Below are 16,932 nucleotides of genomic sequence, written 5' to 3'. Positions count from 1 at the left end.
GCTGCAGACACTATTGCTGCCATAGATTGTGTAAACCCTGCACAGGTCTCAACCCTCATGTCACAAACTTTTCTTGTTGACCTGTTTTTTTATGTTGGAAAAAGACCTTGGCCCTGTCACTCCAAAATTAGATTTTAAAGTTGGTTGGAGAGTTATATTTAGAGTTCAGCTAAATGGCTGTTCCCCAATCTACCATCTTTTCTCCCAGTCCTTAAATTATTCAGATTAAAGCATATAAACCACCAAATGTTAATCAAAGAGTTGCAAGGTAGCAAATTGGCTTTATAATTCTGACTGCCTTTAATTCTTAGTATAAAATCATTTATTCATTCATTAGATGTTTTGGAGCATTTACTGAAGGCAACTGGATATGGATAGAACACTCAATGGACAGAATGTTGACCCTGGAGACAGAAAGGGTTTAAATCCAGACAGATACTTCCTATCTGTGTATCCATAGGCAAATCTCTTAATTTCTGATTGCCTGACAAAATAGATTCACTGGACAAGGAAATGGCAAACCACTCCAGGATCTTTTCCAAGAAAACTCCAAATATAATCATGAAGTCACTACTGAATGACTGGATAATCCACCCCAAAAGCACTTGCTATATGGAAAACATTGTAGACTTTTTGCAATATGCAAAAAATGGTCCCTGTTCTCAACACATTTACAGTATAGTAGACAAGATAACCATGTTTTACACTATAATCTTATTTTATGTAAAAGTGGTATGCAACTATTTTTGAAAATTTTTAAGAAAACCTTTATGTTGAAAATCTGTTCCTTCAAATGTAAACACATTTGAAGATGAATACTATTGATACAAAGAGATTACTAGAATTAATGTTCAGTATTCTCAAAAGACTGAGACCAATTAAGATTAAGTTTAATACATTTCAGAGAACAAGATAAATTACTAGAGTCTCCTTAGAATTTCTCAAAGAGTTAAAAACCTTATTAGTTATTCCATGGATATAATTTACCCAATCATAACTATTTAACAAACAATCTTTCTAGATAATATTTCTGGGTTGAATTACAAATTCTAGGGAATTACTTTCTGCAAAATTTACTTAATATTTCAAAAACTTCTTTTTACATCCTGATTGCTAAATTATTCAGTATTTCTTTATGCATGCCTGCAACCTTGGGAAAATGATAAGCTGTATATATAATTGCTACTAAAAGTTTATCTCAATTAATTCAAGCTCTTAAATGGTTAAAACATAAAAATTAAAATTCTAAATAAGTATGAAGTCTTTCTAATTAGTTGGTTTTTTTTTAATCTGTGAACAAATTCTATGAATGAATTGGGAAGAAAGCAAAATCTATATGGTCCAATTAAAAAATAAAAAGGTGAAAGGCATCCTGGCACATTGGATAGAGATTGACCTTGAAGTAGAAAATACTTGGGGGTTTAAGTCTAACCCTTGACATATGCTATGTGTCTCATCCTAGACAAGTCACTTAAAGCCCCCAAGTCTCAGGAATGTAGAAACAGACCAGTTGGACAACATAGATAAAATTACTAAAAATTAGTTCTAAAAGTTACCTTATCCAGTATAATCAATGCTTGCATTTACTGAAGAATAGTTTTAAGGCAAATATCTATCAGATAAAATCACCTGCTTCAAAAACTGAAGTGATTCTTATGTCATTTCTAGGATCAAAAGAAAAAACCTTACTATGCCCACCCTCTCCCTAATTGTTCACTAATCAGATTTGATTTCTTCTGTTAGGGCATTTCCTTTTCTAAACATATTTAAGGCATTCAGTGTCTCCATTAGGAGTCTTTGGTTACCAAAATCACTGATCATCAATTTATTGATTATCTGTTAGCTTTCCTGGGCTTTTCATTTTTCTTGGTTTCTTTGAAAACACGTTTCAGCAAAATAGAATTCCATTTCATTCATATACAATAATTTGCTCAACCATTTCCCAACTGATGGACATTTCCTTAGTTTATAGTACTTTTCAACTACAAAAAGACCCGCTATAAGGGGATCCTTTTCCTTTTTCTTTGATATCTGGAATATATTATTGAAATAAAGACCTAATATTGGGGCAGCTAGGTGGCACAGTGGATAGAGCACCAGCCCTGGATTCAGCAGGACCTGAGCTCAAATTTGGCCTCAGACACTTACTAATTACATAGTTGTGTGACCTTGGGCAAGTCACTTAACCTCAATGCCTTGCAAAAAAAACCCCTAATATTATTAGTCAATACACATTTATTAAACTTCTACTATAAGCCAGGACCTAAGCACACACAAAAAGAGGCAAGAGATAGACTCTGCCATAAAGTTACTCACATTAATGGGGGAGACAAGCTATTTACAAGATTAATAAGAAATAATCAAAAGGAGGAAGGCAAAAGAATTGAGAGGTTAAAGCTTCATGTAAAATATGAGATTTTAGTTGATACTTGAAGGAAGTTAGGAAAGTCAAAAGACTTGCCAAAAGGCTTCCACCAAAAGGGTCAAAAGGTATGAAGTCACTGTTGGGGCACAATCAAATAGTATATCAATGAGTTCATTTCCCTATACCCCTTTTAACATTTTTGTCATTTTTTGGTTATGTTTCTCATAGGTATAAAGTTGAACTTCAGAGTTGTTTTAATTTATATTTCTATACTTACTAGTGATTTGGAGCATTTTTCCACATAGTTACAGGCAGTTCCATAGAGAACTACTTAATCATATAGCCTTACATTATTTATTAAATGAGAAATGGAGTTTATTTTCATAAATTTGAATCAATTTCTTATTTATGTTGAAAGGAGACCTTTACCAGAAGTCAAAACAATTTTTTACCCTTCTAATAAAAAATTTGTGTCAAAACTTAAAATTTTACATAATCAAAACTGTCCATTTTATCTTCTGTAATCTTCTATATCTCATTGGCAGGTATAGGGAACATGCAAGGAAGTCTAGAACCTCTGGTGGGAGGGCTGCCAAGTCCTTTTCAGGACTGCTTTTCAATTTGAAGTCTACTTGGGTCATCTAACTCTCACCTTTAGCTCCAAGAAGCTGTAGCATGCACAGTGGTCATACCCAAATAAATCGTTGCACAGGCAGGTTAAACCAGGTTGAGGGTAAATGAGGGGTCTCAGACCCATCTGTGAGTTGGGAGGTTATCTACCTCAAGCATGTGAAGTCTTCCACTGGTCAGGAAGGCAGCTGAAGCAACTTGGTTAGACATCAAAGACACTAAGGTTTTCACTGCATCTAGAGCCATCATCAGTTGTCTTGACTCTAGACAATGTTGTCTTTGGAAGAGAGAATGCAACTCTGCCTCATTTAAATTCAATTTACACATGAATCAAAAAACATCACTCATAAAATTTCACCATTCCTGTCTCAAAGTCCTGTGACCACAGGCAAGTGACAAAGCAGCAGGTGTGAATACACTGGGAGTAGCAGTCACAACCCTGAACACAGGCAGCCCAGGGTCATAGGGTCATTTCCTCTCTGGAAGCAGCAGTGGGATTCAGCAGCTCCCTGGGTGACTAAGCAACCTTTTTAAGGATCACATTGCTCACCTCCTGATGTGAGGAAGGGTCTAGAAAAGGTACCCTAAAAATTGTCAATCCTGAACTGATTATCTTGACAGGCAGGGATGCTACCACTGTTTTTCCCTAGGAGAATCAATGCAAGGTCTTTCTGGAAACAGTCCACTGTTTCACTCCCTAGCAGAATCTGGAGGGTGTCTGACTGGGAATGCCAGGCCTCTCTCCCTCTCCTAAGAGTAGTCTAAGGGTAATAGTCTGTCTTTGTTTTATGATTTTTAACCCTGAGAGGACTTCGCTAAGAATATTAAATGTACAAAAACTTCTAAGAAGCTTCCACTCACCATAAGTACATGGAATGTGAGCACAGTCATAGGCAACATAAGATCCAGAAGACCTGAAAGACCAATAACTTTTGTTGCAAGAGAACTCAGCAGGTATCATCTCCAAATAGCAGCCCTGAGTGAGACAAGGATGGAAAATGAAGGCCAGATTACTGAGGTTGGAACTGAATGCACATTTTTTTTTGAGTGGTCCCAAGGGGAACACTATGAAGCTGGGGTAGGTTTGCAATCAAAACTAATTTAGTCAACAAGTTTGAATGCTTACCAAAAGGAGTGAATGATGACAATGAGATTGCCACTTGAAGAAAAACAACATTCCACCATCATCAGTGTCTATTTCCCCACCATGACTAACCCTGATGAAGTCAAAGAAAAACTTAATGAAGACCTTGGGACTTTTATCATCCATGTACCAAAAGGGGAAAAATTTATTTAATTCTGGGTGACTTTAATGCTAGAGTAGGCTCAGTCTATGGTAGAGTCCTTGGAATGAATGAATGAAACACTGTCTTCCATTTACCTAAACACAATAAAACTTCCTGGATGTACCCTCACAGCAAACATTAGCATCTAATACGCTATGTGATTGTAAAGAGAAGAGACACACAGGAGTGAGAGTGATGAAAGCAACGTGTGGCATGGCGCAGAGTGCTGGGCTGATCACAGACTCATCCTCTCCAAGCTAAATATTCATATCAACAGAAGAGATGGCTCCAAGGCAAGGTGACTACCAGAAGAATTAATTGAATAGATTAGATTGCTTCTCCGAGGGGAAGTTTGTTTCTAACTTGGGAGGGAAAATTGAGCAACACAAGTGCTAGCAATAGTAGAGCAAAAAAGGAGTGAGCAGCTTCCAGAGCTCTGATGTACAGCCCTGCATTTGCTTGTCTGGGTTAGAACATTCACAAATATGAAGACTGATTTGATGAAATTGATGGGGAAATAGAGAAGCCGTGAAATGAAAAATGAGAACACCCAGTTTACCAGCAGGACGGCCCTTCCATTTCTAAGGGAAAAAGTATCTAATTCCATCAAAAGTAAAGCCACAGGGGCGGCTAGGTGGCGCAGTGCATAGAGCACCGGCCCTGGAGTCGGGAGTGCCTGAGTTCAAATCCGACCTCAGACACTTCATAATTACTAGCTGTGTGGCCTCCGGCAAGCCACTAAACCCTACTGCCTTGCAAAAACAACAACAACAAAAAAAGTGAAAAACCAAAAGGGCAGGCTGTCTCCCGGATGCTGGGCTCCGCCAGCAGGGCCTCTGCGCTCGTGGGGGTCCGCCCCCTGGGACGGGAGCGGGGGCGCCGAGCAGGGGCTCCCACAGAGGCGGCCGGAACTCCCTGTTGGCCCGGAGGCTTTGCGGGTCCGCGGCCCCGGTGGCGGGGAGAGACAGCGGGGGCACAGCGGGCGGCGCCGGAGGAGAGGGCAGTGTCAGGGCGCATGCGCCCGAGAGCCGAGCCGCGCAGCGGGCAGCCGGCGGAAGTCCGGCGAGGCGGAAAGAGGCGCGTGCCTGGTTACTAGGAGACCAGACGCGGGGGGCGGGGGGAGGAGAACAGGCAGGGCGCAAGTTTTCATCCTCCCGCGGGAGGCTGAATGGGGGGGCTGGAGCGCAGGAGGGCTCGCGGGCACGCGCCGCGGGAGGTGGGAAGGGCAGGTGAGCAGCTAGACGTCGCTAGGGGGCGCGCGCGTGCGTGGCTGGCAGCGTGCCTCCCAGGAAGTCGGCGTAAGCGCGCCGGCGCCAATGAGATCGAGCCAGGCCAGCGGGCCGAGGGGTGGAGGAGGTAGAGGAGCCCCCGTCGCAGGTGAGCGGCGCCTCCGCCCCGCCCCGCCCCGCCCCCCTGCCCCCGGCCACACCTTCCCTCCGGCGCCGGGCGCGGTGGGGGCGAGGCCGCGGAGGGCAGGGAAGGGCCTGGAGCTCCTGAGGAAGCGGACCGGATCCCTCCGCGCCCCGGGTCCCTCCGCGCCCCGGAGCCCGGCTTGGGGACTGGGGGAGGGGAGAGGCGGGGCCTGGCGGGGCGGGGCGGGGCCTGCGTGGAGCCGGGCGGAGGGAGGGGAGGAGTCGCAGGGCGGCCGGCGGCTCCGGCGCCGGGCCCAGCCCAGTTCCTATGGTGACCGCTTCCCCGCTCCCGCGTCTCCGCCTGGGCTGTTGGGGAGCTGCTCCGGGGGCGCCTCAGGGACGAGGTGAGAGCTGGGGGGACCTGCCGGGCTCAGGTTAAGTTCTGAAAAGCAGCGGGTAGTCTTTGCGAGAAGCGCTTAGACTGAAGGGAGCGGGGCAGCCTGGCCCGCGGGACCAGAGCCCCCTGCCCACGCCCGGAGGCGGGCGGTCAGGGGGGCGCGGGGCCGCAGCGTGGAGGCTCCCGCTTGAGGAAGACTTGCCTGGCCTCCCAGAACTGACAAGAATCCTCGCTGAGCAATCAGGAAAGTTCATTTTGGCTTCTCGAGAGTCACAAAGGTAGTGAAGATCAAGGGGACAGTCAAGCAAGATTATGCGGCCTAGCGCCATCCTCCCTCCCTAGCCCCCCTCTCTTCCAACCTGATGGGTTAAGGTTTTCCGAGTTACAATCTTTACTGAAAAATCTACCCAGCCACAAAGAGAAGAACAAAAGGTTTTCATAAAATTTTACTTCACCATTCACATGGTGAAGCTATCAGAAGATTTCTAATGATCTTCTGTTAAATGAATTTAGTTTAGCGCTTATCAGCAAGAGAAGGCAGGCAGTTCTCACAGTCCATTATCAAATAGGCGGCTAACTAAGACTGCATGGTCTTTTGTGGAAGGATTCCACTGGTTTTCCCTAGGAGAATCAATGCAAGGTCTTTCTGGAAACAGTCCACTGTTTCACTCCCTAGCAGAATCTGGAGGGTGTCTGACTGGGAATGCCAGGCCTCTCTCCCTCTCCTAAGAGTAGTCTAAGGGTAATAGTCTGAATAGAATATTAACTCTTAATTAAGAATAAGAATAAGAATCAAAAAATAAAAAAATAAGAAAAAATATTAACTCTTAAGAGGGAATATTCCACTCAGTTCTATGCGCTTTTTAAAATAAATGGTTAGACTATGCTTTGAAAGCTGCTTATCTCTCTAATGTAATAACTGTGTGTGGTTAAAAATACACTAAAGAAAATTTTCAGAAAGTAGTCTGAACAAAAGTTTTTATTTGCTTTTCTTGAGAGAAGGGCAGACTCATGATCAAAGAGCTGCATCTTAAGGACAATCAAGCAAGACTATATATGTCCTAAGGCAGGCCTCCTTCCCTAACCACCTCCTTTAACCCATTGGCTGGGTCTCAGGAGGTACTATCTTATTGGAGGAAAATCTACCTCAGCAACAGGCACAGAGAAATGAATGAAATGTTTTCATAAAATTTTTACTACCAGATGGTAAGGTAACTTGGGACTTTCATCACTATTTTAATGAAGTAATAATGTCTATGGATAGACTGTCCTCCTGGTTTGCAAAAATAGTCTTGTCATAAAGCAGGTGGCTCATGAGCTTCTCCTTTGGAATGCAAGGTCTTTCTAGCAATAATCCTAGAATAATAGTTTGTTTTTCTTAATATTTCTTAATCCTGAGAGGACTTCACTAGGAATATTAATGCTGTGAGAGTTTTACTGAGAAAATTCCACTCAATCCCACCCCTTATTTCAATATATATATATTGTACTATCTTTTGATACCTCCTCTCACACTATCCTTGATATCCCCTCAGGTTCTGTTCCCTCTTCCTGTCCACTTGGGACTCATCTTCTTGGAATCCCTTGACCAAACAACCCATACACACATACATAGATGTCATGGAGGAAGATGAACTCATCTGGTCCCTCTCTTTTCCCCAGGAGACATTCAATATCTTTGTGTTCTGCAGAGTCCATTCCAATCCCTAATTTGGATGACTTGTTGAGCTCTTCTCTTCTGGTAAAGGAACTTCTTAATACAACATCTTTTCAGATTTAGACTCATGTTTTCATCATTAAACAATGAAATTCTAGAGTTATTACAATTCACATTTTGACTTATTCACTGTCACATTGATATACATACTTCACCTTAACAAAAATAAAACTTCCATAATTGTTCACTTCACAAGTAAATGTGCTGAAAATTGTCAAATTATCTTGAGCTGATAACAGATACAATTAGATGACTCTCTTAGTGCAAAGAGTGTCCAGTGACATACAAACAGCCTTAACTTCTTGCTCTTCATTAAAATAAATTTTTTTCCTTTCCAAAATGTTTCTAACTTTACTTTAGGTGATTCTTCTGATCTGCTCAATTGACTTATATTTCCTTCCTAAAGTAGAACTTAAAACTGCTACTGCACAGAAATGTATCTTGAAATTATGTAAACCTTTCTATTCTTACCTAAATATCCCTTTCTAGCATAACCCCCACCCCCACCCCAGGGATCTTAATTCTTCTTAAACCATAAAGCTAACAGCAAAGATCAAAACCATATACTAGCCTATTAAGCTATTAAATTTCAATTGGCCTAAAATTTCTATTTTTTTTTTTTTTTGGCAAGGCAATGGGGTTAAGTGGCTTGCCCAAGGCCAAACAGCCAGGTAATTATAAGTATCTGAGGCCAGATTTGAATTCAGGTACTCCTGACTTCAGGACTGGTGCTCTATTCACTGCACCACTTAGCCAACCACATATCAGATTTTCTTATAGCAGTTTATTGTAAAGATCCAGGGCATCAAAGGAAAATTCCTTGATGGATAATAATTTTGAGTGTTAGTTTCCAGACAGAGGTCATGTGGGTAGTCAGATGCCTAAAGCCAAATTTTAGATTTATCTGGTGAGAAATTACTCAAATGTCACATTTGGGGAAATCAAATCAGAAGGGTCCAACCTCAGGCTGCACTGAAAAGCCACCCCTTCAACCTTTTCTCCTAATATACCTGTCACCTGTGCAATCTCCAAACTTCCATTGGGCTTTCAGGTTTCAAAAGAACATTGACCCAACAGTAACATTTCCTTTGCTGATCATATCTGATATCAAACACAAAACAAAAGCCAATTAAAAGTCCTATGATCTAAAATAGTAATTCCATTTAATTAGACCTCCAAGTAAATCCCCTTCAACAAGGACTAAATGCTAATTATAATCTGGATGGGGTGGGGTCATAATCAGCCTCCTTCCCTACACATGTATTTATTCTGAGTGTCCCTCTAGGGACTACACTAAATAGGGTTATTTTCTAAACTTATTCAAAAAGCAGTCAAGTTCCTCCAGCATCTGGAGTATTGCTTGATATATAAATGAAAACGAAAAAACCCCAAACTCTTCACAAGTATGTTCCATAATTTGAATAGAAGGTCTGTCTTTCTGGTGGTACTAACTTCTAAACTCTGAACCCACGTCCCTTTATCTGAAATCATATCTGCTTTATTTCTATATAACGATGCTATTATCAGAGGCCTTTTCGCTAGAGACCCTTCTAGTCACCTCCTTTGGCTAGGAGATTATTTCCAGAAGATTCTTATAGAAATCAAATTATTATCTTTCCCATGTTACTCAGGTTCTTTTACTTCAAAGCAAACAACTACAATTTTAAGATATATTTATATATAGATGTATATGAAAAAATATATATTAATATATGTATACATACAATATAACCACAAATAATTCCAATTTGCATATATAACTGGCAGGTTCTCATGCAACCAATCTCTATAATGAATTTGTTTAATTATTAGCCATGTTTGAAATACAAAACAGTACTTTTAGAATTCTTTCAATTCATTAGAACATCTTAAGGGATTCTAAATTTTTCAGCATGTGTTATTACAAATATAACAAAAGAGTAATAAGAGTAACACATCAACTACTAGATTTTACAAAACAACCTTTCTATTATTGCATTTATACTTGGACTTACAGATTTAGAATAAGGTCCAACACATTTATTTTAAAATTTCAGGGAACCCAGAGGGCATAACTTTAGATAATTCCCTCATTATCCCTACAAAGCAATTAATTATTAATCCCAGGCTTTGACATCAATACAGTAAAATAGCTCATATTTACAAAAATAGATCACATGACTGATAAAAACTTCAATATCTTACTCATCAATTAGCTAACCAGGGTTACATAATTTTCAATTTCATAATCATTTTTCAAAGTCCCTCACACTTGGTCAATATTATTGGAGGGGTATCTTACAGTTAGGGTATACTTCCCAATTTCTTATACAGTATCCTTCTAAGACTGCATTTTGTTCTTTAAAATTGAACATTTAACTCAACCTACATGAAACATAAGGTTTCCATGCTGAAACAGCAGGTTCTCTTAAAGTTAATCTTATAATTCTTTTACACACAAATTTCTTCTAAATCTGTTCTTTATAAGCTTATTTACCCCTTCTTCCAAATACACTTCTATTTTCAAAAAGAAAATAAGATTTTCCATGAATTCAGTCTTAAACATAAAATAATTTTAAAAATTCAATGTAAAAATTCAATGTAACCTTTTTACCCATTCCAGTATTACAAGATACATATATATTTTCTTCTTCTTAAATGATAGATATTAAGTAAACTATTTTGATCTTACATATAAATATTCCCTTTCATAAACATGAGGTGTAAAAACAAAGCCTTAAACTGATAGCAAGATATTCCCTGGTTTTCTCATAACAGATCTTTATGAATGTGATAGGTTAAACCTCAATACATTCATTGTTTGTTATTACAACACAATTTTAAATTCGCAAAAAAGTTTAGTTCGTATCTGTTCTCATACAAAATTTACTAATTATTTATAACACATTTATTCCCTAGAATTTTGCAGCACAGAAAAATTCTTAAGATCAGCTGTTTCTAAAAATTCCTGTTTTTAGTTGCAAGATTTTCTTTACACTTCTCTTAAAGTCCAAAAGCCATATCCAAAATAACCTTGAATTATTTTCTTTTCAAAAACCTAAAACGTTTGCAAATTCTTATTCTTTATCAGTGCAATTCTAACTTCTCATTGCTGTAACTTATAAGAGCTTTTTATCCTTACTGAGCAATATTCTTACTATTAGAACATTTTATGTTCTGGGAATTAGGGATTCCCCAAAATTTGAGATATCCAGGAAGTATTTACTAATTCTTTACCTTTACTTACTATTTATCATTCCTCGCTCACTCCAGATTTTTCTAAATATATGAACTACACCCCAAGCATATTTTGATTCTGTATAAATATTACCTTCCCACATTATTAGCTATTTTAAAGCCTGATTAAGAACACCCATTTTGTCCCTATCTATTATATCATATCCATTAATTCTTTTTCCTCCTATGACTCTGGACTCCATACAACATTTACAAACCCCTTAATTTATGTATTTATTAAAATACATGTATTTTCAAATTATCATATACAAAAGATTAGCACGATATAGAATTACCCAATTTGAAGAAGTAATAACAATAAAAAAATAGCACTTATCAAGCAATTGCTTCCATATCAAACTTTTCATTTTATGGGGTTTATTATTTTCCAGTCAAGTCACAGGCAAATAATGCAAAAGTGGCAGTCCAGTGCAATTTTCAGATTACCCCAACCTCATTTAAACATATATCTCTATTTGAACTTAAAACTTTCTATACTTTTTTTAACATTGATTTTTAAATCACTTTTCAAAGCTCCCCAAATCCCCAAATCAACACTTTTACTTATACATTGTCAAACCTGCCCATGCCTTCTGTCTACTTGCTTTAACCAACTTCCATACTTAACAAATTGTTCAAAAACCCTGTCTCTATGTCTTGATTCTCTTCCCAATTCTTTCTGAACCCATTACTCAGACTATACAACTTATATTTTCCCTTAACATATTGTTCTACTATTATTTTCCATTAAATTTTTTTGACTTTAGTTCTTACTGTTTTGATCTAGATTCCCCATAGCTTATTTAAAACTTTATTTTGGGGCGGTTAGGTGGCATAGTGGATAAAGCACCAGCCCTGGAGTCAGGAGTACCTGGGTTCAAATCCAGTCTCAGACACTTAATAATTACCTAGCTGTGTGGTCTTGGGCAAGCCACTTAACACCGATGCCTAGCAAAAATCTAAAAAAACCACTTTATTTTCCCGCTATAAAAACCACATACATGATTCCATTTTTCATAATACATTTTCCATTCGAAGGTTATAATATTTAAAATTTCTTTATTTTAACTGATATAACTTTTGAGAAGGCAAACAACCACTCAAAAATCCCAAAGCCTAATTAGAATATCCCCTGCCCCGCCCCCATTCAAATAGAATAAACCATATAACTACTCTCATAAGGGAACAGTCCTAAATCTTTTCTAGGGACTTTTTTGTTCCTAAGTCCTCAGTTGTCTTATTATTTCTTTTGTTTTTCTTGTAAGACAATGAGGTTAAGTGACTTGCCCAAGGTCACACAGCTAGATAATTATTGTCTGATGGCAGATTTGAACTCAAGTCCTCCTGACTCCAGGGCTGGTACTCCATCCGCTGTGCCACCTAGCTGCCTCCCATTATTTTCTATAATAACTAACATTACCAGAATTAAAGTCCTGAAGCTATAATGTTACCCTAAAGTAAACTTGGATTCATTCTGTTAAAAGGTCAACTGTTCAGTTTCCCTTTCTCTAGCATTTCTTTGTAATCAAATTATGTACTTTAGAATGAACCTGACTCTCTTATTTTTTGGGAATTTTACTTCCTTAAAGCTTTCTCAATATATAATAGCATTTCTTTTTATGTTTTCTTTTAAGTCCAATTAAATTCCCCTTTTAACACTCATGTTACCAAGTCTTCATGAAACAATTCCATCTCTGTTAGTCTTCTTTCTTTCTTTCCTTCTTTCTTTCTTTCTTTCTTTCTTTCTTTCTTTCTTTCTTTCTTTCTTTCTTTCTTTCTTTCTTTCTTTTCCTTTCTTCCTTCCTTCCTTCCTTCCTTCCTTCCTTCCTTCCTTCCTTCCTTCCTTCCTATTTAAGTTTTTACAAGGCAATGGGGTTAAGTAAGGCCAGATTTGAACTTGGGTCTTCCTGACTCTAGGGTTGGTGTTCTATCCACTGAGCCACCTAGCTGCCCCAGTTAGTCCTTTTTCTTAATAAATTCCTTTTTCACTCCTTTTTCTCCGAAGTTGAGAGATAAGAACCAGGCAAGTGGGGGGGGGGAAGGGGGGGAGGTGGAAAAAAGCATTCTGGCAGCACAGAATAGCAGCAGAAAAAGTGGGGGAAGAGAAAAAAATCAACAGCATTTTATCATTTTCTGCACTTTCCCTTTTTACTTTGGTATTTCTTCCCGGTTATTAAGTCTAGACCTTAGATTTGCAGCCAGCACTTCCGGCTCCTTGCCACTTTCTTGAATTTAACCCTTCCCATCTCCACAGATTTGAGGTGGGCTTTCTCTGGACTCCCACTCCCTGTGGGAGCTCCTCTCTGCTTCCTATTTTTCTGACTCAATTGATTTAGGCAAAGTGTTGAGATGGGTCACCCAGGAGTTCACTGGTCTTAACTGGGTCAGTTTTTAAACTGGTTTAAACTTTTTAAAGTTTTTAAACTGGTCAGTTTTAAGGTCTTGAACTGCCTAAACTTTCCCAGGATTCACAGGTCTTGCCTGACTTGTACTTGTGTACAAATCTTCTTGGTGGGGAGGCCTTCTTCCCTGTTGTACTGTCTGGAGATTTTCTGGCTTTCAGTTTTGCTCAAACTGAGTCTCTTTGGGATTCTTTCCTGGCTTCTCAAGGGTTCTGCCTGGGCATTAAATCACAAGCTGCTGACAATATCCAGCATGGCACCTGGTCCTGTCTGTGTACAGGAGAGTCTTAAGGAGGAGATTATTTCCCGACCAATGCATTAAACTGTGTGTAATAAAAATACTTTAAAGAAAATTTTCAGAGATAAAGCAAAAAAGGTTTTTTTTTTTTTTTCTTTTCTTGAGAGAAGGGAAGACTCATGATCAAAGAGCTTCACCTAAAGGACAGTCAAGATTATATAGGTCCTTAGGCAGGTCTCCTTCCCTAACCACCTTCTCCTTTAACCCATTGGCTGGGTCTTATTAGAGGAAAATCTACCTCAGCAACAGGCACAGAGATAAGAATGAAATGTTTTCATAAAATGTTTCCCATAAGATGGTAACTTGGGACCTTCATCATTATTTTAATGAAGTAATCATGTCTATGGTTAGACTATCCTCCCAGTTTGCAAAAATAGTCTTATCATAAAGCAGGTGGCTCATGAGCTTCTCTTTTGGAATTCAAGGTCTTTCTAGGAATAGTCTAATAATAATAGTTTGTTTTTCTTAATATTTCTTAACCCTGAGAGGACTTCACTAGGAATATTAACCCTGTGAGGGTTTTACTGGGATCATTCCACCCATAATTACTTTTAGCCAGGAATATGGTTGGGGCTTTTGTTTTTGAATAACTTGATTTTTAAGGACTCCATATGTAGTAAAATTTCTTTAATTCAGAAATCAAATTGCTAGAAAAAATGGTTAGATTTAGGCATGCTTTTTATTAAAGTAAGGTATTTAGTTGAACAGGAAATAACATTATTGGAATTAATTGTTTAATAATTTATATGTGTGAGGATATTGTGTCTTCCCCATTTTACATAAGAAGAAATTACATCTCAGAGAATTGCTTCAAGAGTATAAACTTTAACTGTAACACAACCAAGGAGGGAATTTTGGCCTTGGAATGGACCTAGAGCTCAGTGTACTTTCCATATCTTAATGCAGCCTCCTTTGGTGTTCTCATCTATAAAGAAAAAATTTTTAGAGGGGATACTGTCAGTATCTAGTTTTTATTTTTGTTTTTGGTCTTGACTTGAAATTCATTAATGTAGGATGCTCTGGATTCTGAAATTTCCTTTAAGGATTGCAGTGATGCTTTGTTACTCAGTTACTGTCAATTACAGAGAGCTGCCCCAGGGCCAGTTGCCCCACTTGTCCTTGGGAAGTCCATTAACATCCTTCAAGAGCTGCCCTTAGACCTTAATCCTAAGGGCAACTCATTATATGTGCTGTATTGCCTTTCATAATGTAAATTTAATGATATAATTTATTTCTAAAAATTTACTGTATGATTTGACACTTCTGAATTGGCAATTCAATTTATGAATGTGTTCTGTGATGAATTTTTTTTTTTGCAAGCATTTGTGTGGTTTTACAGATTGTGTTTCTGTGCTGAATCTTTTCCTATTTGTTTTGTTGTAGGAAAATGGCTTTTTGTAGACTTGTTGTTTGGGGAAGGGTATCTTAATATACTGTGAAATATTAATATCATTTCCAATTAACAAAACTAGGCACTTAGCTAGAATTACATAATAATGGAATATAATAAATTTGTCAGATACTTTGGTTTGCAACTTTACTGTATTGACTATCGATTGAAATATATGGATCATTAGCTGATGTTTGGAGATCTGCAGATAATTCACTTAAAAGGGCCTTTCCTATTGTTCTATGGCTAATACATAATCTCAACTCTACAGAGGTTTGGTACACTTTCTCTATCACTTTAGATGGAAAACTCTTGGAAAGGAGGAACTATGTCCTTGTGTTGCTGGGAATTGGGGTCCTCAATTTAGGATTGAGAAGCCTTGAATGTACTGGGATTTTAAAACCACTCAGGATTTTATTACACAAGCCTGCAAAGTGTACAGATTAAAATGTTTTTTTTTTTCCTTCTGAAGAAGCAGCAAGCACCTTGTAAGCTGCTAAAGGGCAGAAAAATAAAAGCTAGGCAAGGTGTTCGTGTGTTTGTGTGTCTGTGTCTGTGTCTGTGTCTGTGTGTGTGTGTGTGTGTGTGTGTGTGTAGTAGGTTAGCACAGCGATTCTGTAGAACTACAGTTTGATAGTCACTTGAATACCTCTTCTTTCCCTTGCTTTCTTTCGAGTTGCTCAAATACTGAGCTACCTCTGGAAATATGTGTGTCAACCTCATTGTCAATGTGTGCCTCCTTGGAAAGGACAATGCCAAGGGAAATGAACTTGTCCACAGTACTCAAAACTTGTTCATTTGTTGTAATCAATGGTTCCACATATGGATGGTGTGGTGCTGGGTGATGGAGCACCTGTGTTTTTTGGAGGTAATTGTTAGACCAAAATTAGCACAAACAGCAGAGAATTGATCTATACTTTGCTACATCTCAGCTTCAGAGGCTGTTCTGATGTACAATCATCTGCAAAAAGAAGATCATATACCAACACTTCCTTCACTTTGGTCTTGGCTTCTAGCCTTTTCAAGGTGAAGAATTTGCTGTCAGTGAGGTAACTGACCTAGATGCTGTGTTCATCCTCAGTGAAGGCATTTGATTACATGACTGAACATATCATGTTAAAAAAAAGGCATGGGAGCAAGGACACAGCCTTGTTTTACTTCATTGGTAATCTGGAAATCATGAGAGCTTTGTTTACTATCCAGAACCTGGGCAAGCATGCTGTCATGGAACTGATGTGCGTTATTGATGAACTTCACTGGGCAACCAAAATTTGACATAATTTTCCATAAGCCCTCATGACTGATGGTATCAAAGGCCTTGATTAGTTCTACAAACATTGTATATAGAGCTCTGTTCTGTTCTTGTCATTTTTCCTGGAAATGCCAAATACCATATTTATTGTTCCTTGACTCTTTCTGAAGCCACTCTGGCTCTCAGGGATTTTTCAGGTGAAGGATCAACTTATTAAGAAGGACTCTGGCAAGAATCTTACCAACTATGGAGATGGATAGTGGCGGCATCCTTGAATTCCTGGGAGATTATCTCTTCATGCCATATATAACTTTGAAAATTTCAGTCAATTTTTGTATGAGCATTAGACCCCTCATCTTGTAAATCTCAGCTGGAATAGAATCTGTACCAAGTGCTTTACCACATGAAAAGAGCCTATGGCATTCAAACCTCTTCTTCAGTTGTAGTTTTAGCAAGAGACTGCTTGACTTCAATTTGAGGTAAATGGTCAATGGCTTCTGCATTGATTGATGGTGCTCTGTTAAGAACACTGTGGAAGTATTCAGTCCATCTCTTTAGAATCTTGTCCCTAACACTAATCATTGTGGCTCAATCAGCACTGAGTAGTTGAGATGCCTCATATGCCCA

At 38.8% G+C, this 16,932-nt stretch overlaps 1 protein-coding gene and 1 long non-coding RNA gene across 16 annotated transcripts in view; one reads left to right on the top strand and one right to left on the bottom strand.

Moving 5' to 3' along the window:
- Positions 1-2,669: 2,669 nt before the first annotated feature.
- LOC141520242 (uncharacterized) lies at positions 2,670-5,182 on the bottom strand. The gene is made up of 3 exons (XR_012477563.1): positions 4,122-5,182; positions 3,857-3,971; positions 2,670-3,272 (listed from the first exon to the last, which is right to left on the bottom strand). It is a non-coding gene; the product is annotated as an uncharacterized LOC141520242 (long non-coding RNA).
- Positions 5,183-5,462: 280 nt separating this feature from the next.
- TSGA10 (testis specific 10) overlaps positions 5,463-16,932 on the top strand; it is a 152,764-nt gene continuing 141,294 nt past the window's right edge. For 9 of the 15 annotated variants that reach the window (XM_074213764.1, XM_074213762.1, XM_074213760.1 and 6 more), the window contains exon 1: positions 5,465-5,658. The gene's annotated coding sequence lies outside the window, so the exon portion shown is untranslated. Of the gene's footprint in view, positions 5,659-5,882; positions 6,038-16,932 lie in introns of those variants that run through there. The other 6 variants (XM_074213766.1, XM_074213769.1, XM_074213768.1 and 3 more) reach the window with 2 other exon arrangements.

The sequence above is a fragment of the Macrotis lagotis genome, chromosome 1 (genome assembly GCF_037893015.1).
Source record: "Macrotis lagotis isolate mMagLag1 chromosome 1, bilby.v1.9.chrom.fasta, whole genome shotgun sequence".
NCBI lineage: Eukaryota > Metazoa > Chordata > Mammalia > Peramelemorphia > Peramelidae > Macrotis > Macrotis lagotis.
Note: the sequence above shows the minus strand (reverse complement) of the source record. Positions and strands in the feature narration are given on the sequence as shown.